We start from the raw sequence: 26990 nt of genomic DNA on the forward strand, positions 1-26990 counted from the left end.
TTAGTCAAAATTCTTTCCCACCTCAGCTCTATTCTCTTTGAGTCAATTTTCACCTCTATTACGATCCAAATATCTCCTCTGAAGTCCAATCACATATATATCCAATTTCCAACTGAATAATGTATCCACTTGAATATTCCATGACACCTCAAACTCTGTAGTCTTAACATAAAGTACTCTTCTCCTGCTTCTCCTCCTCCTCCTCCTTTGTTTTCCTTATCTGTTATGGACTGAATGCTGGTGTTCCTCCCAATTTCCCTACCCACCTTAATGTGATGGCATGAGAGAGCTGGCTTCCCCAGGCTCTCTTCTACACTATGTGAGAATATAAAAAGTTGGCAGTCTACAATCTGGAAAAGCGCTCTCACCAGAACTTGACCATGCTAGCACTCTGATCTTGGACATCCAGCACTAGAACTTTAAGAGACAGACTTCTGTTGTTTATAAGCTACCCAGTCTATGGGGCATTGTTATAGCAGTCCAAGCAAACCAAGACACTATCCCAATGAATGGCCCTTTTATCTATCCATCCAGGTGTCCCAGGTAAACTCTGATGACTTCCTTAACCCCAGTACCTATCAATCACAGTCATGTTTCTCCCACTTCTTTAGAGCTCTATAATGGATCTAACTCTCACCATCTCTGTTATCAAACCTTTAATTCAGATTCCCATCATCATCCACCTGGATTGCCATCTGATTCCCTTCATTTTATGTTTCATAAAATGATTTTATGGCAGACTCCGTAAGTGAAAACCCAAATTTGATTAAGGCAATGCTCCGCCAAAGCCTACTACTTGCATGGCACACTAGCCCTGAGAATGGGCCCCCAATTTTCTCTTTGATCTTAGCCCCACCTCACTCAATTCTCCTTCCAAACTATCTTGATGATCACATACACCATGTGCTTTCCTCATTTCTAAGGCTTTGGATATTCCATGTCCTTTTCTTGGATCCTTCTTCTATGCCCCCACACATACTCTTATTGAGTATGTATCTTAAGACCCAGCTGACATATCACTTCCCCTAGGAAGACTCTCTTAATTTCTCTAGGAGAGTGTTCCTGTGTGGGACTCCCGAACTCTGTGTTGACAAAGCATATTTGCATAAAATGTCTCAACTGAAAAGCAAGTTCTAGAAAGAAGGTTCTAGTACTCGGCAGAAAACTTTATACAAAATAAGTATTGAAAAAAATCTGTGTACATGAATAAATCTTCAAGAATGTTTTTATGATTCTATTATATATTAAACAGGTCAGGAAAGTGAGGCTTACAGGAGACTAATTGTGACTTAATACCATATCTTTTGTGAGTCTCTTATTATCATTCTTTACCTCCTGCTGCAATGTGCCTTATAAACAAAATTAATGTATCTCGTTTGAAATGATAGACTAATTCGAGGCTGCCATTTATGTCCATCTTCACAGTAGACGAAGGAAAAAAATATGTGCAATTTCTGATTACTTTGGTAACAAACTGATATTTAACATAATTTACAATACCATTCTTATACCTCCTCTCCACCCCAACAACTGTTGTATCCACAAAACTCCCACACAGCTATGTTACTACCAGAGAACACACCTGTAGCTGTAGTTATTCGAGCTTTTTTCCAGGAGCATTTTTTTCTAAATCATTGAAAGAAAAGCTATCTCTGCAAGTATCTGCAGTTTGTTCATTTCCTAGTTTTACATTTGGAACACTCAAATACTTTTATCTTCTGCACTGAGATCTAATCAGGATAATGGTTGCTGGTAGAGAGGGCTCTATTTCAAAGGGACCATTCAGTGAGTACCAATCTTCTCTTGATATCTACAGTTTCTTTTTTCTGCATATTAATCAATTTAACTGTGATCATAGAATTTTTGAACAAGGAAGAACTTCAGAGATTATATATTCTAATTATCTTTTCCTCATACATTTTGCTCATTTTACAAGTAAATAAACTAAAGCTTCAGAATATAATTTTCACATATCTTAGTGCTTGAATGAAAGTTTAGACCTCTCAACACATTAGTAAGACTAACAGTTAAGAGGACATCTGTGACACTAACCCCAGGTTTATTGACCATCTTTCTCAACTTCTGAGCATCGCTCAAGTCAATTGACCATTATTACTTCCTCCATCTGAAAATCAACTTTTCTTATAATTTTCATTGATTAAACTTTCTGATTTTTCTCACATTCTTCCTGACTATTGTATCTAGTCATTTTTATATGGTTTTCTCTATTTCTCAGCCAGGAATGGGCATTCTTCAAGGCTCAAGTTAGTGCCTTTTCTTTTATCATACATGATGGTCCTTGCCTTATATTCTTTCAGTGGTTTTCAAACTTGGCAATGGAAATATGGTCCATCCAGTTACACATAGGAGAAACTGTAAGATTTCCTTCTACATCCCAATTTTCCTCTTTCCCCCTATCTAATACATCACTGATCCAGTTGATTTTAGGTCCTGAAAAACATATCTAAACAGATTATCTTATTTTTATCTCCATCATCACTACCCTATTCCAAGTTACCAAAGCCTATTCTTAGGACGACTGCAATCTCTTGGTCAATATTGGTCCAACACCATTTTAGGCCCCTGGCCATCCATTCCCAGGATGAAAGTCAGAATAATCTTTTGAACACCAGCACCCTTAACATGTACAACAAACAAGATGAACTCACACAGATACTCATACATCACAAAACCCTTCAGTGAATTCTCATCATTTTCATAATGTAAATCACAACCCTTCACATATATTACAGATGAACTCACAATCTATGCCCCATCCCTCCCTTGTCTGTTATATTTTCTCCGTATTTCAGTTCTTCTATTCTTCCTTTATATCTTAAGCGTTTATGCTACACTCATTATTCAATTCTTTTTACATGTTGTTCACAATGCTTTCAACACCTGCCCTTATTTATAATTAGCATTTTCTAGTTCTATTAATCATACAGCTGTCATAGTGATTAAAAACTTTGTCTAGAATTAGGTAGACTGTATACAAATTTCAGCTTTACTACTTGATAACTGTACAACTATGGAAAAAGTATTACCTTTTTATTCTTTAATCTCCTCACATGAAATATGAGGATAATAATACTAACCAGTTCTTAGGGCTATTATAAGAATTAAATGGATTAATTCACAGAAAGTGCTCATAAGAGTGCTTGATACTCAGAAGTACTCCATAAAACCATGTATTAGTATCATCATATTCATCATAGTCATATATCATCATTTTGAGCATCATCATCTTCATCATCTTAGTTTAAGACTTTCCATTAGAGACCTTTCTTGACCTCTAAACTAAATCAGGCTTTCCTCTTGTAACTCAGCTTCATAGCTCTTAACATAGTTGATGAGAGGAAATACATAGTTCACCTGTATTCGCTTATATCCTCTAGAAAGTCAATAATCTTGTCTTAGCACATTTAAGAAATATACTGAATGCTCAATATATATCTGTGAAATGAATGAATGAATGAATGAATGAATGAATGTCATACTATGTAAATATGAACAGTGACATATATTGTCAAGCCAACATTTTGTTTAGGTTTAAATCTCTAACACTGCAACACATTCTACTCCATATATCTCAAGAATGTTGAAACAGAGAGTGTCAAAGATCAAATACAGAAACCATTGATTAGGACTAATTATATTGAAATGTGTTTATGCTCATTGTTCATAAAATTCTTAAAGTAATAGGAAAAAAAAAAAAAAAACCTGGAACTTTACATCAAACTAGAATAAGAGGAAGCAATCTTATGCAATAAATCTTAAAATAAAAGTATAATGAATAATGGAAATACTACTTTTCAGGGTTTAGTAAACATATGTAGCTCAGTCCAGAAAGTATTACAAGATAAATACACAGACTTAAAAATTTTTCAGTGACACCCATAGATGGGAAATATCCACAGGTAAATTAAAAGAAACATGAATATTTATAAAGATATTCCCATTATAAAGAACAGTCCCATACTATCACAAATCATGCTGGGATGATCTGATAGTATTAACCAAAATTTTCTCATCATGCATCTATATCAAATTTTTTAAATTGCAATATGACTCCTAGCATATGTTTGTTTGTTTATTTATTTATTTATTTATTTATTTATTTATTTATTTATTTATACATGTCCTACTGTAAAATATTATATGCACTTACAACAGATGCCCAAGATAAGGTGAGAAAAAAAGTGAACTAACACATATAATAATTTATTTTCACACCCAAATGATTATGTAGCAACCTTCCTGGACTGGCAGGCTCTAGTTTGGAAATTTCTAGCATGGCACATAGAACAGTGGACTGGAATGTTTTCCTGAAATGATACAGAATTTTTTTGTTTATCATTATCATTGTCACTTCCCAGCAGAATCTTTTCCAAAGATGTTAATTCCCTCATTTCTTTCTTAGCTCTTTTCCCACTTTCTACTTGTCTCTGATTTTTAAAAAATCATTTAAACTCGAGAACTGTGGTATGTTTTATTCAATATCAGAAATTTATTAAAAAGTATCAAGCCTGCACTTTCTTCAAATTAAGATACTCCTTGTGGTTCATTTCCAGTGATAGGTAATCCCCATCTCAAATCACTTTGCTGGGAACATTGGTATTTGATAAATACATTTTCTGGGAGCAGTTATCTTCAAACTCCACTCTCATCAAGCATTGTCCCACCAAAAAATATGATCAAAGATTAAGGACTCTGGGGACTCATGGGCTCTGAACTCATCAGCCTCGAATCTTACTATAAATTATCCAAATGAGGCACTTGGCAAGATTCTTAACTGATTGTGCTATTAGAAACACCTCCATTTCAATTAGAGGTAACCATGACACACGGCAGCGTAGAACAAAACTAATAATTTTCACTGATGTCAGGGAAGGTTATAAGACTTCAGGGAATCATGGCAAGTGTTTCCAGAAATGCACGCTCACAGCATTCCTTGTCCATGTGCCTGCTTCTTAAATGAGAAGCTTTGATTTGAGTGCCCTGGTTCGTATCAGATGGGTTCAGAGAATATCCATATATAGAAGTTTGGTTGGCAGGGGAAACTGGTATGTTAAGGGCTAAAAAAGTCAATGTTGTATTCCCAAATTTTGAATCCCTCAGGAGACCAAATGCGTCTTCAATAATAATTCTGAGTCTGGGCAAACAATATGCATCCAGATAACACAGCTAACTAGAATGTACAACTCAGAAGTTAAAAGACTCAGGGGCCACACATATTTACTCCTGGATCAGCAAAAATCTCAAAATCTGCACTTAATGCTATATCATAAATCCAATTTTATCAAGGGGTTTCTGAGCAGGATACCACATCAGCTAACATACTAGTTTTTCTACCTTTTAAAACTGTCCTGAGAAAGGATTAGGATCCCTGAATTTTTGAGGTGTCCCTGAACAGAAAACTGCTTCACTCCTTTCTAAAAGCAACCTCTGCATTTAAGGAACAAGGCATGACACATCAATAGAAAACAGTTTGATTTGTTAATTTCAGCATAAATATGAAAGTCACAGAAGCCTTTTTTCTTGTCCTAATTGGGCTAATTACCAACTTCATGACTTCAGCTTCACTTTTCTTGACACTAATTTAAAATATTACACTCCCTAATCTTCCCTCCAAATAGAAAATATAAGAATTTATAGATTTTTGAAATTAATTTGCTAAGCATGTTTGAATACCTACTTCCTAGAAAACATATTAACCAGAATGGAAGGATACAAACATGAAAAAGACACTCTTCATCATCTCAAAGAGCTTTTGTAGAGTCTAGCAGAAGTGATATTAAAACAAAACCAACCAACCAAACACTAGTATCCCCTGGTTTGATATGAAAGACAAGACATTTTACTTCTGTTATATTCCTCCCAAAAGGCCCATAATTTCAATCTATCCCTAACAAAAATATCAGACAAACCCAAATCGAAACACATTCTACAAAACACCAGACCAGTTAGTTCTCCCCAAATTGTCAAGGTCATGAAAAGCAAGGAATAATGAGAAATTGTCACAGACCAGAGGACACTAAAAACACATGATAAATAAATTCAATGTAGTATTATGGATTAGGTCCTGAAATGGGGTGGGGAGGCATTCATGAAAAACACAGTGAAATCAAATAAAGTCTGACATTTAGAGTAATGTACCAGTAATGGTTTCCTGGTTTTGACAAAGTACCATTCTAATGTGAAATATTAACATTCGGGGAAATCAGGTGAGGGTTACATAGAAACTTTTCTTTACTATTTTGCAACTCTTTAGAAATCTAAAATGACCCCCAAACAAAGAGTTTACAGAAAAATTAAAAGCACAAAAGTAACTGTACTCCAATGCATGGTGTGACAACTGCCCCAACATAAGAACGAAGTCTGTCAGTCTTTGGAAGGTGGAATACTGCCACTGTGTCAATGGGAAATGCATGCATTGTGGGTGTCTGCAAGCAACATCTATTGCAGAAGCATAGCTCAGACCTGTGCAACCCCTTCTAAAACCCACATCACCTCCGAGATCTACTCTGTCCAGCCTTAGACACAAAGAAACGTGTTTTTGTAGAATGAAAAACACAGAAGCTCTGTGTTCCTCTTCCTACAGGTGTGGTGGTGGAGGATGTGGGCGGAGCTGACACTGTTGGTGCAGACGATGAGGGGCAACTCTTTAGAAACTTTTAAAAAATAATAAAAGCCTGATAAAACTGATATGTGTTTTCTTATCATCACGCACCAGCAATCTAAGATGATATCGGTGAGGAAGGCTTCTCCCCATAGAGGTGGACCACTTTCTCCTCCACCTCCCACCGTCGATGTTCCACCGCTAGGCAGTTACGTCTTGGGACAGAGGCTGACCCCATTCTTTGCTGTTTGTCTACCAGGAGCTATTAAGACTCACTCTTGCCTTTCCCTTTATGCCCACATTTGGGCACACTGGAATGAAAGCTTGGGTGTGCCCTTCTCTGGCACGGCTGGGGAGTGAAACCATACAAGCCCACACACTAGTCTTTTTTTTTCAATCTCTCAGTGAAGTTTCATATCTTCTTGGGAGTCACCCCACACTCCCCAGAAAGCCTCCTTATATTAGAAATAAGCATGCTCATGCTCCCTTGGTGTGCACATGTGTGTATATGTGTTGTCACCAGCCTCGATAGCAGAGGCAAGTTTTGTAAGGGGGTTCATGCCACCTCCTAACCCTGTATCACTGACCAGGAATTGGGGGAGTGATTTTGGACATGTTTCGATAGGCCAATATCAGGTAGAGGAAAAGGCCATTTTTAGTGGCAGCTGCTAGGACTTCAGAAACTATAATAAAGCCCCACAACATAGGTGTTGCATGATGAGAGAAAGGAGGAAGGGAGGTGAAAAGGAATAAATCTCTCTTAAAATTCAGTTTCAACCCTGAGTCATATGGTACAGCTAGAGAATGATGGAAGGTTCTTCCTGAGTCTGATTCTATCTACTTTGACTGATTGACTACTTATCTTTATTTTACAGACAAGGGGGATCGTGAGTAGAAAAATCTCTTTACTGCATGTAAGTTCTATCCTCTAAGGAAGTTCTTTAATAAGTAACTAATGATAGGAGAAGATTCAGAAAAAGTTTAGGGTAACAGATGGAATAGTGACAACCGGAAAAAAATCAGTTTCAAGTGTAAGAGACATCGTAGAGACAGACTAAATAGAACTTCATAACCAATGAAGATGGTATCCAGGTTTTAGCTTGACTGGCTAAATCAAAACCAAACAAACCAAAAAGGCAGGGGAAGGGACTGTTTTAGATAGAAGATTACAAAGTCAATGCTGGAAGAGAAAATTTCGATAAATTAGATAATAGAGGTGAAAGTCCTGTAAGATATGAAAAGCATTTTATAAATAAAGTGAGTTATTTTTGCCTCTTTTTCATGTGCATTTTGTATAGCACTGTAGTGAATATACTACATGGAGAAAAGATTTGACTTCACAACAAAGAGTTGTGTATTCTAAAGGCAGTACGCTGTATTGTTAACTGCTGATGAAGTTGCAGTTTTGCTTCATGTAATGCTCAGTGTCATGGTTACAATGCCCAGCCCGACGCAGTGGTGCTTGCCCAGCTGCTGCAGATGGTGGGCTCTGTCCTTCAGGCGTTGCTCCCCTAGGATTATGACTCACGTTTAATCCTAAAAGATATCGAAGGACAGATTTTTTTAAAAAGGCAGCTCTTTCTCTTTGCCTATATGTTCATTACTAACCTCTGTAGAAGGAAAATTTAAAAAGGGATGAATCCATGGTTGTTAGAGTTGTGGTGGGAGGTCTTTCATGCCACTTTGAAAAATTCATGAGCCCTGGCCAGTTTGGCTCAGTGGTTAGAGCAATGGCCTGTGGACCTGAGTCGCGGGCTTGATTACCATCAAGGGCATAGACCTCAGTTGCAATTCCATCCCAGTCCTGGTTGGGGTTGTGTGGGAGACAACAAGTCGGTGTGTCTCTCTCACATCAATGTTTCTCTCTCCCTCTCTATCTCTCTTTCTCTCTCTCTCTCTCCTTCTCTTCCTCCCTTCCACTCTATGTGAAAACCAATGGAAAAGTATCTTCAGGTAAGAATTAAAAATAAAAAAATCCATGAATAATTTGGTCATCAAAACACTCAGGGAATTATGTGACCCTTTTATCGGCTAGATGGATCAGTGGACCTGGAGAAGGATGACAGTGGCTGTTAGTAAACTCATACAAGGATGAGTTAAACCAGTTAGTTCGATTAGAGAGCCAAAATGTATGAACATATATCTTGTGCTCTGAAAATAACGTAAGATCTTTCTTGTACACGTAAACTAGTAAAACATGTTCTTTGATAGTGAGGATATAAAGAAAGTAAATTATGTGTTTCACATTTTCACTTTTAGCTGTGAAGAGCTTAAATCTATGATGTGACCTAGGGGACTATATTACACACTACAGCCTTTAATTACACACCGTTTATATAATTCAGCATCAAACACATGTTTTTTGTGTTATATTTGCTCAAAGACCTTGTCCAGGAGGATAACGCCAACATATTACCAGTTAGTAACAATTAAACTTTTCATTTCTTCAAAGCCCACCGCCTGTCTCTTTCTATAAATACTGACCACATTTGATTGTCTGAAATCTACTGGGTTTGTAAAGTAAATTCAAGTTTTGCAACTGATGGTTTTGACCTTGGCGACGACTTTGTGTTCGACTTCACAACGCTAACTAGACTCTTAAGCCGGTACCATGAAACCTTACGCTCACAGCACAGATGATCAAAAATAAATAAATAAATAAAGGCCTGAGGCTGCCACACGGCAGGGGTGGGGGTGGGGAGAAGGCATAAGTTGATGGCATGCTTTCCTGAGTCTGGGCGACATTCAAACCCTGCTCTGCTCTGCTCACCGCCACATGCCACTGTGCTTTCTGGTCCCCCGTTCACACAACTACTGCAAATGGTATCATTTTGCAACTAATTTACTCGCTTAGTTTTGGCCATTAGTCATTCCCAATATCCTCAATCTGCAGGTAATTTTCCACATTATTAGTTACCCACCTGTCTTATTAAACTGGACTTTCTGAAACCCTGTGTGCCTGCATTTTCTGCACCTTTAGATCAAGCAAATAATTGCCTGTACCTGGATGGAAGAATTTAATAGGAAGATTATAGTTGATTCCAAGAGTTAATAACTATAGCATCTGGTTTCCCTTTTTAACATTTAAATGATAAATTCAGTGTTCATGGAGAGAGAGAGAAAGAATAAGAATAAGTCAGCTCACCAGAGTCTAAAATATTCGTAATCTTTTGTGGTCAGGTTAAACATAGATAGGCAAAGGCAGAAGGTAGGTCTTTATCTCTCTCCTAAGGTACTTCAACTTTGACCCTAAGACCCATCTTGATCACATTAAAAGCATCTCCTTTCATTGCTAGGAAACTGAGGTTCCTGATAAGGACGATGGCCAAGTCCTCTGTTTTCATGTAGGGTCTCTGATGTCTTTGGTTGCTCTGAATGAGAGACTACAGCTGCTTTGAGACGTCTTCGACTCATTTTCATTCACATCTCCATAAAACCATCTGCGCAGGATGCCTTTTTAAATATTGCTGAGTGAAACTCAGAACATTATTTTCTAAACCAGGTCAGGAAAATCCAGTGCGAAAAACCCAAACTTTCAGCACTGAGGGCCAGGATTGCAATTTGCAATGAGTCCAAGGAGAGTGCCTCATTTGCAATTAAATTGACATTCATTTTTATCAAAAATAAATGTGCTGGCCACAATATTTGCTTGGAGTTATAAGCCTGATTTTTAGTCTGAAAGAAGCTTCCTATTTGCTCGTAATGAAAACAGAAAGCCAACACAATTTCTTATACATGTTTTTCTTAAATGCACTGTCATTGAACTCTAAGGCACATAGCGTCTAATCTGAAATGGATAAAACAGAGACGATGGCAATTACACAAACTTTACATTATGGTACTTACAAGTCTATTTAATCATCAACTTATAACTCGGAAGTCCTTGATTTTCCATACCCCTCTTTTAGAGCTGTTCCTCCTACCTCTTTTAAATAAAAATGTACCTTTCTGTGATAGTGAGGGATACTCACCAGGACAGGAACTGCTTACCAGAGAAGAACTTAAAATGACAGTATGTTATAGGATCACAGAATTTAACCAAACACCAGGGAGCCTACCCATTGCTCATGTAAAAAAAAAAGAATGATTATTTTCAAGTATCATTTGCTCCTCTGAAATTTTTCGTATCTTATAACCTCCACTGTCAGTCTGTTGCCCTACTTCAATGTGTCTGGGTTTTTTCCTACTTGTATTCCTCAGACTGTTATTTCATTTATTCCGTATATCAGTGAGATCATGTGGTAATATTTGTCTTTTCTGCTTGGCTTCTTTCACTTAGGATAATACTTCCAGGTTCCCTCCATTGTCCTCTCAAAGGATAAGAGATCTTCTTTTTTACCGCTGCATAGTTACTCCATGGTGTATATGCTACCACAAGCTCTTTTTTACCATTCGTTCTACCTGGTGGACACTTGGGCTGTTTCCAGATCTTAGCTATTGTAAATAGTGGCTGCTATGAACATGGGGGTACATATATTCTTCCTGATTGGTGTTTCAGGCTTCTTGGGGTATATTCCCAGCAGTGGGATCACTGGGTCAAATGGAAGTTCATGTTATTACCTTTAAATATCTCTACACATGCTCAACACCTGCCCAACTGGACTGTGAACTTACTGTGGGCAGGAGTCTAGACCAAGGATCCACAAACTACAGACCACAAGCCAATACCAGCTGGTCACCCACTTTTATAAATAAAGTGTTACTGGAATTCAGACACGTCCATTCACTGGGTATTATCTATGGCTGTGTTTGCCCTACAAGAGCAGAGCAGAATAGGTATCTCAGAGGCTATGTGGCCCCATAAAGCCTAAAATGTTTACTTCCTGGTCCTTTACAGAAAAAAGTTTGCTAATCTTTGGTCTAGGTTACTTAGTTATCCTTTCAGTGACTAATGTAATGTTCTACCCATCATCACCTAACATGTTCTGAAGGCAAACATTCTAAGTGTGCCAGGTCCTCACACACCTCCATTCTCTAGGACACCTCCATGGCTACTGAATATTAAACATCTCATGCTGAGGTACTGCCTCCAATATTTAGGGGATATGGCAAAGTTTTAGATCCCATCCTGGTTCAAATTGGGTGTGGGGTAGAGGGTAGGTGGTTCTCAACAATGTTACAAGTGCCAATATCAGTATGACTTCCCACACTACATTGCCTGAGGCAGAGATCTATGTGATAAAGGGAACAAGGCAAGAGAATGTTATCAAGATGGCCTCTAAGTTCTACCTTTGGTCCTAGAAGATCTCTGATCTTGTACCCTGTCCTTGTCAGCTATTGACACTTCATCAAATTGGTATCCATACATGTACATTAAAAAAAAAGTCAAGTCTTTTATAAGACATCTTGTCCTATTGCTTCCAACCCTCACCCATGCATGTCCCTTAAAGCCCGAACGTGTACATATTAGGATAGCCTGACACAGAGTCCAGAGTCACACCTACAGCCTTATTTATCAATATCTGGTGGCAATTTAACTTTTTCTCTGTTTGTTTCCTTAGAGATATTCTAACTTCACTGGGACGGAAAGAGAGAGAGGAAACACAGATGTCTCATCATTCAGATCCTTTCATCCAAAGCGAGTCTCTAAAAGCGAATGCGGACATTTTTCCAAACAAGTTCACATCACCTGTGTGCGCCTCTCTGGAATAAAATTCTGAACGTGAGATAAGCAGAGTCCTTAGGGCACTAATTGCCACATCCTAGGGAACACAGCTGCAATCTTTTGGATGCCAAGGAAGAAGTGGAGATTAAAAATGTGAATTTCGGCCTTTTTTTTTTTTTTTTTTTTACAGTTGATTGTTGGCCTTTATTCATTTTAATCTGTAAAGCATCAAAGTTTGAGTTTTCTGCCTCAAAGGAGTCTATGGCTAATTCTCTTTTAATATTAGACTTGAACACAACTAATGTAATAATTTAACTCACATGATCTGAGGTTGCTGGGACATTTGATTAGTTGGCTGGGTGCACCACACGAAAATCATTAGTTACAGGATGATGTTTAGATGTTGTTACATTGTGTGGTTTTGTTCACCGAAGGGTGTGGACATATTCCTAGAGTTGACAGGTTTAAGCTCTCCCTCCCTGTGTTCATCGATAGGCTCATAGTAACAGGTGGAAACCAGGGAGGACAAATGTCTGCTTGTCTCTCTGAAGGTGCCTATGTGCAAATCTCCCTCTTCTTGAAAACAGTGCCACCCTTATTTCTTATTCCTAGAAATCTGTTCTTTTTCCAACTTCCTCTGAAACTAAAGCAACCTGTAGCAAAGAGGCCTCAGACATCCTGGCAGCAGCCAAAACTGAACAACTGTCAGCCAAAAACTGGGAGGAAAAGAACAGACTTCAAATGAGAAAGCAGTTGTCTGGAGCCGCTGGGAATCCACTGGCACGGAACCAGATCGACTAAAATCCACAGGTCTGTTTCCTGCATAAACAGGTGAAAACAGGGCTGGGAGAGGTGGGAAGAGAGTTCTTCAGCCACACTTTATAATGTATGGTTCCCAAGGTGCCCTCCGACATCTGTTCTGCATTTTGGCAGGAAGGCGTGCCAGACACTGACATTCTGCAGTACAACAGGCAGTTCGCATAAGGAAAAGAGTAGCGGAATCTTGATTATTTCCTTCTTCAAAGTTAATGGGATATCATTCTTCCAAATTGGTTCACTTCATTTTATTTTCAAATGATTTTAATAATAGTTAGGAAAAAGTAACTGATGGCTGTTCACCTTCTACTGAGTGGAAATTTTCAACGTAAAAACAATGCAAACTTCAAAAATGAAATTCTATGTATATGTAAGGCTGTGGATTTCTACGTGCCCTGTTAGCTATAGTTTTTTGGGAAAATATTGTTACTTGATGGGAAAATGATTTCCACTTTCATTTATTTTATTCAGAGAAAGGAGAGGGACAGAGACAGACAGATCCGATATCCTGTGCTATCGTTGTGTGAATGGTCATACAGCGTGGCCCACATTCTACAGTACCACAGAGTCACCAAAGAAGATTTTACAACAATGTAGCTGAAAAATGATAAAAGTCATGAAGTAAAGCAATAGCAGTAAGATTGAGGAGGAGGAAGACAATTCAATAATATATATTTTTATTTTTCCATTGTATAAACAAAACATATTAGCACATGCTTATTGTAGAAAAAGTAAGGAACAAGCAGCTAAAATGAGAGGACAGTTTCACATTTCACTACTCAGTGCGTGGTGTCTCTGTGGGCATCTATTTTAGAGTCTGTCTGAAACCGAAATGTATTTGAGCAGAAATTGACATGACAAAGTTAGGTATGCAGACTAAATTAGAGAGAATTAGCAAAGATGATTTGTTATTATTATATGAACCTGAATTTTAAATACATAGATAAAATCAATAGCTTTGTCCCTAGTATTGCAGGACCATAGCCATAGGTATGATTCATCTAAGGACAAATAGTAACAGTAATGTCAATATTATCTAATATATGTTGAATATTGTACTATGTGTCAGGTGCTTGGTTCAACACTTTCTTACATTGTTCCATTTAATCATCACATTTTAACCCCATGATGCAGATGCTGCTTTGTTCATTCTGTAGATGAGATTAAAAAACAAACAAACAAAAAAAAACTTTGGCTTGCCCTGGTCAGGTGGCTCAGTTGGTTGGAGCTAAAAAGTTTGGGTTCAATTCTCAGTCAGGGCACATACCTAGGTTGTGGGTTGGATTTCCTCTCGGGACACATAGGGGAGGCCACCAATTGATAATTCTTTTCTTACATCAATGTTTCTCTCTCTCTTCCTTGCTCTCTAATATCAATAAACATATCCTTGGACAAACAAACCTGTAGCTTAAAGTAATTTGCATAAGGATACAAGGGTAGCAAGTGATAATCTTTTATTGCTAGGTAGTTAATACTACTTTAGGGCCTAAATTCTGAACCGCTATACTCTGTGGCCTAAAATCAATATCATTTGTATTCTTTCATTGTCTTTTCCTTTCATTCTTGTGTTGAAATATTATTAATTTTCCCCTAGCTACAGTGTAATTTCAACAACCATATTCTATCTTTGTGCTCTTCTTCCAGACTTCGACCATGCCTGACAACAGAGATTTTGAAGGATTGATCTATGATTAGCAAAAGCTTGAACGTGGGTAGGATACCTACAGAGAACATCGGATTTTCAACCTTGACATTTTAACTACTGAATAAATGTTATCATTAGTTAGCATTTTATTCCTATCACTGTGTACCGCATACTACAATAACAATCTAAATGTTTTGGCAAATTCACTCCACAGAAATATTCAGAATATTTATGTCAAGGTATGAAAGCCAAAGGATTTTGAGAAGGGTTTGCACTCACTGGTCACATTCTGTAGCTCGCCTCCTGGAGTTCATTTTGTGATGGTCTATGTAACCCAATTTCATAAAGGACCTAACGGAAAGCATTGACTTTATTCTCTGAGTCGGGTAGTGTCTCAGGAATGAGGACAGTGTCCTTTGGCACAGAGGGCTTCTACCCACAACAGAGTCAGTAGGTAACCCTCCTCAACGGATTCTAAAACTTGTGAGAGAATGACCAAAGGGGTGAGGTTACATGAGGTCAAATACCCCATTGCACTGATAATCACTTTGATGGTCTTGCTATCCGTGTATTCAATGAGCCCCCAAACAACCATTCTTAAGTAGTGATTCATTACTCTAATGATTAGACACATGAGGAAGACAAGCAAGTTTTCCAGATATCTTAAGAAAATATTTACTTTGGCATATCCTCGCGGTTATTCTCTCATGCTTGAATGCCAGTCAACATCGGTGGGTCCTTCCCTTTGACTCATTACCCTGGAAATAAAACTGTCATGTCTAAATTCCCCTCCAGGTTACTGATGTCGGCGCCTTGACTACCCCACATCTGAAAACACGTCTTGCCATCCAAGAGTCTGTCACCTCCTACCTGGACGGCAGCTGCTGGAGTTGGGAGCACACTATTTGGTAGTGAGATGCTGATGAATACTGGAAGGAACAGTGACAAGCCTAAGTGCTGTTTTACACCCCATTTAACCAGGGGAGACACATCTGTTTATTTTCTTCCAGGGAAAGCACAAGGCTTCGTTCTTGTGACAAGGTCATGAGTCCAGCCCCAGGATTCCTTGTGGAGAGATAACCAAACTTCTCCAGACACTCCGTAACAGAATGCCGACTGCGAGTTCTTCAAATAGAAATCCAAGGACGCGATTGTGTCTGGCGAAGATGGAACGGGCCCAAAGAGAAAACAAGCATGAACAGACCTCTTTTGTCTGCAGGCTCAGTCTGTCCTGCTGTTACTCCTCAAGTTCTCATTTGGCCGAAAGCCATCTGAGGACCAATATTTTTCAAATGCGGAGAGGTACACCATTCTAAAGGGAGGAAAATAGTGCATTTCTTTTTTTCATATTTTGTTTAAATATGTACTTCTCAAGAGTCATGTTTTCACAGAGCATTCAGAATTCCTGACCTTCAGGGCTTAGTCATCAGATGGACCTTCAAAAGCTTCCCAGTGACTATGAAGTCCAATGGCCGAGTTTAAACCTGACCTCCACCTCTTTGCAGGCTATTACCACACTTCTCTGTGCCTTGGTGTCTTCATGTGTAAAGCAGTAAAAACAATAGCACCTACCTCTCAGGTTAGTGTGAAAATTAAATGAGAGAGTGTTGATGAAGAGCTTAGAACTCTCCCTGAGATATACTTAGCTTGTAAATGCTACTTATTTTTATTGTTATGAATAAACTCACCTTTATTTTTTAGCCTTACAAAACTATTGTGAATAAGTACAGTTTCTCAGTCTAATGCAAATGTTGCTGCCATGATTTAAAATTCTAGCAGCCTAGAGTACTCAAACATTGTTCGAGAGAAAAATTTTAAGTTCTAATTATGTTTTTCTGCCACTAACCCTATCTGCCCTGGTTTTCATATAATGTGAGACAGCATATTTTGAATTTAGGGAGGGAAGCAAAACCACCTTAATCATCAAAATACTCTGTCATCACCTTATTTAAGAATTCCTTCATGTATTTGGTTATTCCTCTAGGTTATGGAGTCTATGATGTGAATTAATACTTGGTCTAAGAGTACCAGTTGAAGCATTACCAATTATTTATACTGCTATGTGGACTACGAATATATTTTGCTATAAAATTTTGTAGTGAAACAAGTCAAGAAAAGTATGTCCTTTGTGTTCATATTTAAGGAAGACATAGGGTCTCCACTATAAAGGAAAAGGCATGGCATCGGGAGATTGTCTTGGGAGAGAGCATCGCGAAATCCACAAATTTGTGCGGAGTCAAGTTGTCCCTGAAAATGCTTCATAAGTGCCTTTTCCCAAACATGGAGTAGAGTGCACCACCTTCGCGGAGTCAAAGCTGGTCCCCGGCCTTGAAAGTGCTATTTTTATCTCCCAGTTTCACCACAGGACCAGAGGATGCAATAATACCACATTCAAATGAGAGAATTCTTCAGGGTCCTTTCATCTAAGGAGCAGAGGTGCTTCATAAACATTAATTAATTCTCCTAACACCTATGTGAGGAGAAAGTTCTATTTTTTGTACTAGTTAGACATGATTTATAAAAAAACAACAACAACAACAAAAAATGTCACCAGCACTTAGACAGAAACCAGGCTACAAAAACAAGCCCAGTCCTTTTCTATGAAGGAAACAGTTTCCCTAATTGGGTCCCAGGTAAGGAAGGTGAGAAGAGGCAGAGGGGTGTCAAGTGCATCAAGGAAAGGAGTCCTAGGGAAAGCCACAATGCCAGGGACTCCCAGGAGGGAGCCGAGCCTTCCCAGGGTGCCCTTGGTCAAATGCCTCAACCCAGTGGCAGCTTCATAGAGAAACAATGTTCTGAATTCAAAAAACCAAAAGTGGAAAGAATAAAGTGAAAGTCCATTCCAGAGCACATTATAAAATAGCTTTTCCGTAACCACCAACAGTCCCTCTGCTTGTGAATCCTGATTTTTACTGTTACATGGAGAATAAAAAGTTTCTTTTAATTTGTCTCGGAGGAGACAAATTAAAAATCCAAATAAGGATTTTTTTTTTTTTTTAATTCTCTCCATTTTTTCTTTATTCTCTTTTTTCCCTTACCGAATGCTACCATCGGGCCTCTGCAGTTAATCTTATGGGCTGGTAGTGTCTGATCAGTATTCACAACTTTTGGAAATTTTCCTTTAAAATTTTTAACGTATTTTAAAGACAATCTTTTGTAACTAGAATGTTTAATATTTTAGAAAATATTGATTGCTTTCTCCTCAGCTTTGGCAGACATGATTAATGCCTCCACCTAAATCGGTATTTCCTAAGTGACCAAATAGAAGTATCATGGTTCAGAATCACTGATAATTTTGCTTGTATCAATTTCTACATTAGCAACTAGGCCAGGGGTGGGAGGGGAGAAATACCTTCATTCCAAGAATCAAGGAACAGGTCTAGAAAGAGATGAAAATAGATATAGCCTGGCCTGTGTGTCTCAGTGGATTGAGCATCCCCCCAGGGACTGACAGGTCCTGGTTTGATTTCTGGCCAGGGCACATGCCCGGGTTGTGGGCATGATCCCCAGTGGGGGGTATGCAGGAGGCAGCTGATCAATGTTTCACATTGTTGTTTCTATGTCTCTCTCCCTACCTCTCTCTCTAAAAACAATCAATATAAATCATAAAAAAAAAAAAAAATAGATATAATGTTTTTCCTTCAAATGAGAACAAATTAGTTTTGTACTTTTCTTTTTTTATGTTTCTTGTTTTCAGTTAAGAGATAGTAAGAGTTTTCTGAAAAGACCAGACTAAGGATAAAGACCCTGAGTTCCAGTCTACTCTGTCCATAATAAGTTATATCTAAGTTTTCCCATTTGTTCAACACATTATTTTATATATTTCTTATATTTCCAACAAAGAAGCTATACTTCAAAGTTGTTTGGTGAGGTAGTCTACAAATGCCAAGTTGATACTATGAGTTGATGTTTTTTTCTATATCTTTGCTGATTTTCTTTATTTTATTATTTTTAAAATTTATTGAATTAATTGGGATGACACTGATTATTAAAATTATATAGGTTTCAGGTGTACAATTCTATAACACATCATCTGTATGTTGTATTGTGTGTTCGAAACCTAAATTCAAGTCTCCTTTCATCACCATTTATCCCCCTTTACCCTCCCCTACCTTCCCTTACCCCCTTTCCCTCTGGTTATCACCACACTGTTGTCTATGTTGATGAGGGTTGTTTTTTTTTTCTTAATTCCTTCACTTTTTCGCCCAGTCTCCCCACACACCCACCCCTGACATCTGTCAGTCTGTTCTCTGAATCTATGTATCTGTTTCTATTTTATTAGTCTACTTTCTATATAGTTGTTCTTTCAATTGTTCACAGAGAGAGATTGAATTATATACATATATTTGTGTATATATATAAATATAAATAAATATAAATATAGCTAAATATATTTATATATATTAATTATATAAATTAAGCTATATATATAATTATGACATTTTCTATTTTCCTTTTTAGTTCTATCAATTTTAGTTTCACACATAGTGCCTCTATGTTGATAGGTGTATATACATTTAGTATTGCTATATCTTCTTCATGAACTGACTCTTTTATCATTATATAATGTTTCTCTGTTTTCCTCAAAAAATTATTTGCATTGAAGTATATTTTATCTGATGATAATATAGCCACTCTTGCCTTCATTTAATTAACATTTTCACACTAAACCTTTTTTTGATCTTTTTACTTTCAATCTGCATATATTCTTTTATTTGAAGTGAGTTTCCTATAAATAGTATGTAATCAGGTCATGTTTTTTAATTCACTCTTGCCAATCTCTGTCTTTTAATCGGTATATTTAGACCATTTGCATTTAATGTAATTCTTGATAAGTTGTGGTTTAATTTTGCCATTTTCTTGTGTTTTGTTTGCTGTTTGTTTTGTCTGCTTTTGTTTTTCTTTTATTTTTTGCCTGCATTTCTGTGGATAACTTGAACAATTTTTAAATTTGCATTTTAATTTATCTATAGCTTTTTAGTAATTGCCCTAGGTGTTTAAACTATCTATACATAGTTTATCACAGTCTACTAGTGTCATAATTTTACCAGTTCAAGTGAAGTATAGAAACTTTACCTCCTTTTAGATCTCTTTACCCTTTCATATTTAAAATATGTGTCTGAAATATTTTCCCTACATACATTAGAATCACATCAGACATTTAAATAATTTTTGTTTCCACTATCAAACATAATTTACAAAACTGAAGATGAGAAATTCCATTATATTTACCCAGATGGTTGCTTAATATGTTTTCTTTCTTTCTAATGTCCTAATGTTTCTTCTTTCATCATCTTCTTTTTGTTTAATTTCTTTAGTCATTTCTTTAGAGTCTTTCTGCTGATGACAAGTTTTTCTTTATATCAGACAGTCTTGATTTCCCTTTTATTCCTGAAAAATATTTTCCCCTGACACAGGATTCTGAGTTAACAGCAGTTGTCCTTCAGTATTTGCAGGTACTGGCTCCAGGACCCCATGGATACCAAATCCACAGATGTCCAGTCTCTGTCACAGTCCATATCCACAGGTTTCACATCTGTTGGTTCAACCAATTGTGGATCTTTGACTGAATATTCAGATGAGGAACCCTCAGACCCAGAAGGCAGACTGCACTTTTGTTTCCGAACCTGGAAAACATTGTGCCACTTCCTTCAGGATTCCACGGTTTCTAATAAAAAATCCAGTGGTTGTTTTCTCCTACTGTTATGGTATTTTCTCTCTCTCTGCTTTCAATTATTTTTTCTTTGTCTTTAGTTGTCAAAAGTTTAATTTTGATGTATCTTGGCTTGGAGTTCTTTGAGTATTTTTTTTAATTTGTGGTTTTACTAACTATTTGACTCTGTAGTTTTATGTCTCTTGCCAAATATGTAAAGTTCTCAGCCATTATTTTTTGCATGAATGTTTTGAGCCCCGCCCCCTTCTCATGTTATGAAACCCTATTAATATGAATGCTGTATCCTTTGTAATAATACTACAGACCCAAAGACTTGATTTATGTTGTTTTAAATCAATTTTTATTGTTGTTATTCAGATTAGATCATTTCTATGGTTCTGCCTTGTAGTTCATTCATTCTTTTTCTTCTCTTTATGCTCTATTCTCCTGTTTAGCCCATTCACTGAGCGTTCTATTTCAACTATTGTTGTTTTTTTTGTTTTTGCTTTTTTCAGTTCAAAAGTTCTATTTGTTTCTTATATATATGTGTGTTCTATTTCTTTGCTGAAAATTTCTTTTTTTTTTTTTTTAGTTTTAAGCCTGTTCATGATTCCTCACTGAAGTATTTCCATTTTGACTACTTTAAAATATTTTTCTGATATGCTGACATCTCTGTCATCCTGATGTTGGAATCCACTGACTTTTTTCTCTTCAATCTGAGATCTTCCAGTTATTTTGTACGAGTGACATTTTTTTTTAACTGAAATCTGGACCTTTTTTTGCATAACCTCTTAAGGCTCTGGGTCTCATGTAAATTCTCTATTTTAGGTGGGTATCTCTGACATTGCTCTTGTGGAGCAATGGAGACACCGTAGCATTGCTGACAGGCAGAAGCAGAAGTCCAGATTCTCCCTTCAGTATCTGATGACTCATTGATTATTTGGTTCCAGTTGGGTTCCTTTTTAATTAACACCTGGCACCACTGTTGATGTGTACAACTGCTCACCAGATTCTCCAGTCATGACAAATACTCACCTACTGTGGCTTTACCAAGACGATAGAAGATTATATTCTAACCATGCTTTTATGTTTTTGACAGTCTGAATCAATAAATTATGCAAAAAAAATAAATGGTAACTCCTACATGCACTAACATTACACTCTTTATCCCTCCATTTCATTTAACACTCTACTTATGGGACTGTATGCTTGCTGGGATGACAGTTCATCTTTCTTTCCTACACTGCTACCCGTACTGGTTTGCAAGGAGTTACATTTTCTGGATGGATATTAAAAGGTGACAACAAGGGGAGAGCAGCACAGTGTATCTTCAGAAAAGCAAGTATCAGAGATAACACGTGCTAATTTTTTGTTTGGCACTAACCTTACCTTTTTGAACTAGGGACAGCAAGTTTGTGAGATATGAGTTTCTCTGTATCATCAGGAGTGTATCACCAATAGCGACTAACTATGACTCCTAATCTCATTTTCCAATCCTTACTCACCAAATTCCAGCATTCAGTTGTCTGCCAGTATGTGTTTGATATAAATAAAACATACACACACACACACATATTTATATTTAGTTCTTTCCTTAGAGAAATCACTGGGAGAATATATAAGTTAATTCATTTAATCATTCTACAAATATATATTGTATAGCTACTGATTAGGTACTGAGAATAGAGTGATGAACAAAACAGAGCATTCTCTAATTTTATTTCCCTAATTTTAAAAATATATATAATTATATGTGTGTGTGTGTATATATATGTGTATGTGTGTGTGTGTATATATATATAATTATTTCCCTAATTATATATATAATTATATGTGTGTGTGTGTATATATATTATGTTCTTTATTATGTTCTTTATTTCAGGGACTATAAAGGTCTTTGAAGAAAAATAAAGCAAGAAAAACAGATGAAAAAAATAGAGAAACTTTAAATAAGTCTTCTTTGAGAAGTTAATAGTTCAACAAAGACATGAATGAAATAAAATATAGTAAAAATAGCAGAGAGCGAGAGAGAGAGAGACAGAGAGAATGTAAAGAATGCAAAGGCCCAGAGTTAGAAATATGTTTGTTCTGGGAAAGGTAAGGATATTGTGGCTAAAAAGAAATGAAATGAGGGGAAAGTAAAAGAAAATACTAGCCATGGGCTAAGGTGCGGTGGCTACAGTGAGGATTTTGGATTTTATTTTGTTATGATAAGAAACCACTGGAGATTATCAACAGAGGAATAGCAGGCTTAATTTTTTTTTAAAGGATCACAAAGACTGAGGCACGAAAAACAAAGAAAAATATAACAAAAACTCTATGAGGGAGGAGACTGATGACAACCAAGGAGACTAAATATTAGACTGACTTGAAATCCCAAGAAATACTGTTGATATTTTAAACTAGGGTAGTAGAAGTAAAGATAAATAGATGTAAGTGGGGTTAACATAAACCTTCAAGATGTAGACAAAAGCATTTGCTAACATTTAGAAGTGCCCTTCACCAGAAAGAGGAGTTAAGGATATCCCTAAGATTTTTGGCCTGCACACTCAAGAAAGATTAATTCTAAAATGTTTAAATCAATAAGTTATAACATCCTGAATAGCTACTAAGTAAAACCAGTAAATACCCTTCCTTAATAGTAACAGCAGGGGGAAACAATCAAGCCTTGTTGTGTAATAACCATCAGTCTCCAATTTTCAAGGATATTAAAGTATATTAAATGAGTCTTACTCATTGTGATGCATGTTAGATAATGTTACATTATGCAAGATGTGTTAGATAGATTTAATACAACCTAGTTAAAATTTCCTTTTTAAGTAATATTGACACATCACTTTTTTTTTTTTTTTTTTTTTTTTTGGTACGTGCCCCTAGCGGGAACCGAACCCGGGACTCTCTGGTCCTCCAGGCCAACACTCCAACCGCTGAGCCAAACCGGCCAGGGCAACACACATCACCTTTTAAATATATTTTTCAATAAGTTTATATGCATAGAAAGCAGTAATGCTTTGTATTTGGTGGTCTGTCAGGATGGTTCTTCTCTTTAAAAAGTCATCTCGGGACTTGGAAAAAATGGTGGCGGAGTGAAGGGAGCTACACAGACCATCTCCCAGGACCAAACTGGATTTACAACAAAAATAAAGACAAATCGTCAGGAAGGGGCAACCGAAAGGCAGCTTGGAGGATCACATAACCAGGAACAACGACTCAATCCTGGTAGGCTTGCGAGGACGCGAGAGGGGCCGGGAGCCCGTGGTCCGCAGTGGCCTGGGCAGGGACCAGGTGACTCGGCTGGGACCAGGGGACTCAGTTAGAAGCTGCGCCCTCAGCTGGGTCCTGTTACCTTGGCTGGGTGCTACGCACTCAGCTGGGTCCAGCTGCCTCGGCTGGAAGGTGCTGCCGCCTCGGCTGCATCTGGAGACTGCAGCTGGGTCCTGTAACCTCAGCTGGGTACGATGCCCTCAGCTGGTGCCACAGCCTTGGCCGCCCTTGGCTGGGAGCAGCGCCCTTGGGTTAAAAGTCCCAGGCGGCTCCACAACGCAGAGTTCGGAGAGGCCAAATTGGCAGCAGCCACTCACCTTGGGCTCCTGCAGAGGGAAGGCAGACTGGACTGGAACTGTGTGGGGACACTTGGGATTTGGAGGGTGCTCAGAGATTTTGCTGAGTGCAGCCACGCAGGACTGTGGTCATCTTACTCCTCCCCAGGGCCCTGGGGAGAGGCGGTGGCCCCTCCCTCAGAGATTCAACCCCACCTGGTCGCCATTGAAATGCTAATTGAGGCCCATTAACAACCAGCATCTGCCCCACCCTCCGGAAATCCTCTTACACTGAGCACCTGAGGGAATTTTTCAAGCAACTCAGAAAACAAGGTTCTTCAGGTAACCTCTACTAAGAGCCTCCAGGCAAAACAAGCTAGAGGATAACTACCATTCCCTGGGCTAGCAACTCTAACCAGGAAAGTTAAGACTTGACAGAAGTGTTTAAAGTGGGTCCTCCCTGTCTCATCCAACCCAGGAGAGGGAGCCACAAACAGTAGAACACCAACACACACAGGGAAAATTTGGCAGTCTCCAAAGCCCACTGTGATAGCCAAAATAGTGAAAAACAGAAACAAAAGCCAAATGAAAGAACAACAGACCTCTACCGAAGATGAGATAAATGAGGTGCAGTTAAGCAAGTTAACAATTCTAGAATTCAGAGCCATGATCTTGAGGAAGCTCAACAGCATGTGTAAGGACATAGAGATGCTGAAAATAAGCCAACTGGAAATTAAAAACCACCAAGAAGAGATAAAAAATGACATATCAGAAATGAAAAACACATTGGAAGATCGAAAAAGCAGAGTAGAAGAAGCTGAGGACCGGATCAGTGAATTAGAAGACAGGGTAGAAAAAAATCAATCAATCAGAAAACCAAAAGGAAAAAACTATTTAAAAACAGGAAGACATCTTAAGAGAACTGTTGGACAACTGGAAAAGTAATAATATTCGCATCAAAGGAGTCCCTGAAGAAGAAGAAAATGAGCAAGGGTTAGAGAATATATTCAAAGAAATAGTGACAGCAAACTTTCCTAAATTGGTGAAGGGAGAAGGCATTCAAGTTCAAGAAGCACAGAGAGCCCCAAGTAAGAAGAACCCAAACAGGCCCACACCAAGACACATAGTAATCAAACTGCCACAAATTAAAGAGAATCCTAAAAGCAGCAAGAGATAAGCAACAGGTTACCTACAAAGAAAACCCCATAAGGCTCTCAGCTGACTTCTCACAAGAAACACTACAGGCCAGAAGAGAATGGCATGAAGTAATCAAGGTCATGAAAAACAAAGATCTGAATCCAAGACTACTCTACCCAGCAAGGCTATCCTTCAAAATAGAAGGTCAAATAAAGAAATTCCCAGACAAAAAAAGGCTAAGGGAATACATTAACACCAAACCCGCACTGCAAGAAATGTTAAAAGGACTGCTGTAATTAGCAGGAGAAATGGGAAGAAACATAGAACCACACTAAACAAAAATGGCAATAAATAAGTACATATCAATAATCACCTTAAATGTAAATGGATTGAATGCTCCCATAAAAAGACACAGAGTAGCTGATTGGATAAGGAAGCATGACTCATCTATATGTTGTTTACAAGAGACCCACCTCACAACAAAAGACTCACATAGATTGAAAGTTAAGGGATAGAAAAAATCTTCCAAGCAAACGGAAAGAAAAAAAAAAGCTGAGGTAGCAATACTCATATCTGATCAAATAGATTTCAAAATGAAGGCCATAACTAGAGACAAAGAAGGCCACTACATAATATTGAAAGAATCTATCCAACAGGAAGATATAACCTTGATAAACATATATGCACCCAATATAGGAACACCAAAATATATTAAAAATCTTCTGGAGGACTTCAAAGGAGAAATCGATAGCAATACAATCATAGCAGGGGAATTCAACGCCCCGCTGACATCACTGGATAGATCCTTTAGACAAAAAATTAGCAAGGAAACAGAGAGTCTAAATGAAGCACTAGACCAAATGGATTTAATAGATATGTACAGAGAATTACACCTCAAAACTACAAAATTCACATTCTTCTCAAGTGCACAAGGGACATTCTCAAAGATAGACCACATGTTAGGACACAAACTAAGTCTCTACAAGTTTAAGAAGACTGAAATCATATCAAGCATCTTCTCAGATCACAATGGCATGAAACTAGAAATCAATTGCAAGAAGAACATACAAAGACATTTGAACACATGGAAGCTAAATAGCATGTTATTAAACAATGAAAAGGTCACCGAGGAGATCAAGGATAAAATCAAAAACTCCCTGGAAACCAATGAAAATGAACACACAACAACACAAAATCTATGGGATGCAGCGAAAGCAGTTCTGAGAGGGAAGTTTATAGCACTACAAGCCTACCTCAAAAAACAAGAAAAATCTTTAATAGACTATCTAACCTCAGAACTTAAAGAACTAGAGAGCAAACAAAAAGAAAACCTCAGAGCAAGTAGAAGGAAGGAAATAGTAAAGATCAGAGCAGAAATAAATGACATTGGAAGCAAAAAAAAAAAAAAAAACAATTCAAAGGATCAATGAAACAAAGAGCTGGTTTTTCAAAAAGATAAACAAGATTGATGAACCCTTAGCTAGACTCACCAAGAAACGAAGAGAGAGAACCCAAATACACAAAATCAGAAATGAAAGAGGAGAAGTAACAACTGAAATCATAGAAATACAAAAGATCGTTAACAACTACAATGAACAATTATAAGGCAACAAATTCGACAATCTAAGCGAAATGGACAAATTTCTAGAAACACATAGTCTCCCAAAACTGGACCAGGAAAAGATAGAAAACTTGAACAGACCAATAACAACAGAAGATCTTGAAGATGTAATCAAGGCTCTCCCAGGAAACAAAAGCCCAGGCCCGCATGGCTTTACGGGGCAGTATTACTGAACATTCAAAAAATAACTAACACCCATTCTCCTCAAACTATTTCAAAAAATTCAAGAAGAAGGAAGACTTCCAAAGTTGTTTTATGAATCCAGCATAATTCTAATTCTAAAACCAGAAAAAGACACTACAAAGAAAGAAAACTACAGGCCAATATCCCTGATGAACATAGATGCCAAAAT

This window comes from Molossus molossus, unplaced genomic scaffold, assembly GCF_014108415.1.
Source record: "Molossus molossus isolate mMolMol1 unplaced genomic scaffold, mMolMol1.p scaffold_m16_p_6, whole genome shotgun sequence".
Lineage (NCBI taxonomy): Eukaryota > Metazoa > Chordata > Mammalia > Chiroptera > Molossidae > Molossus > Molossus molossus.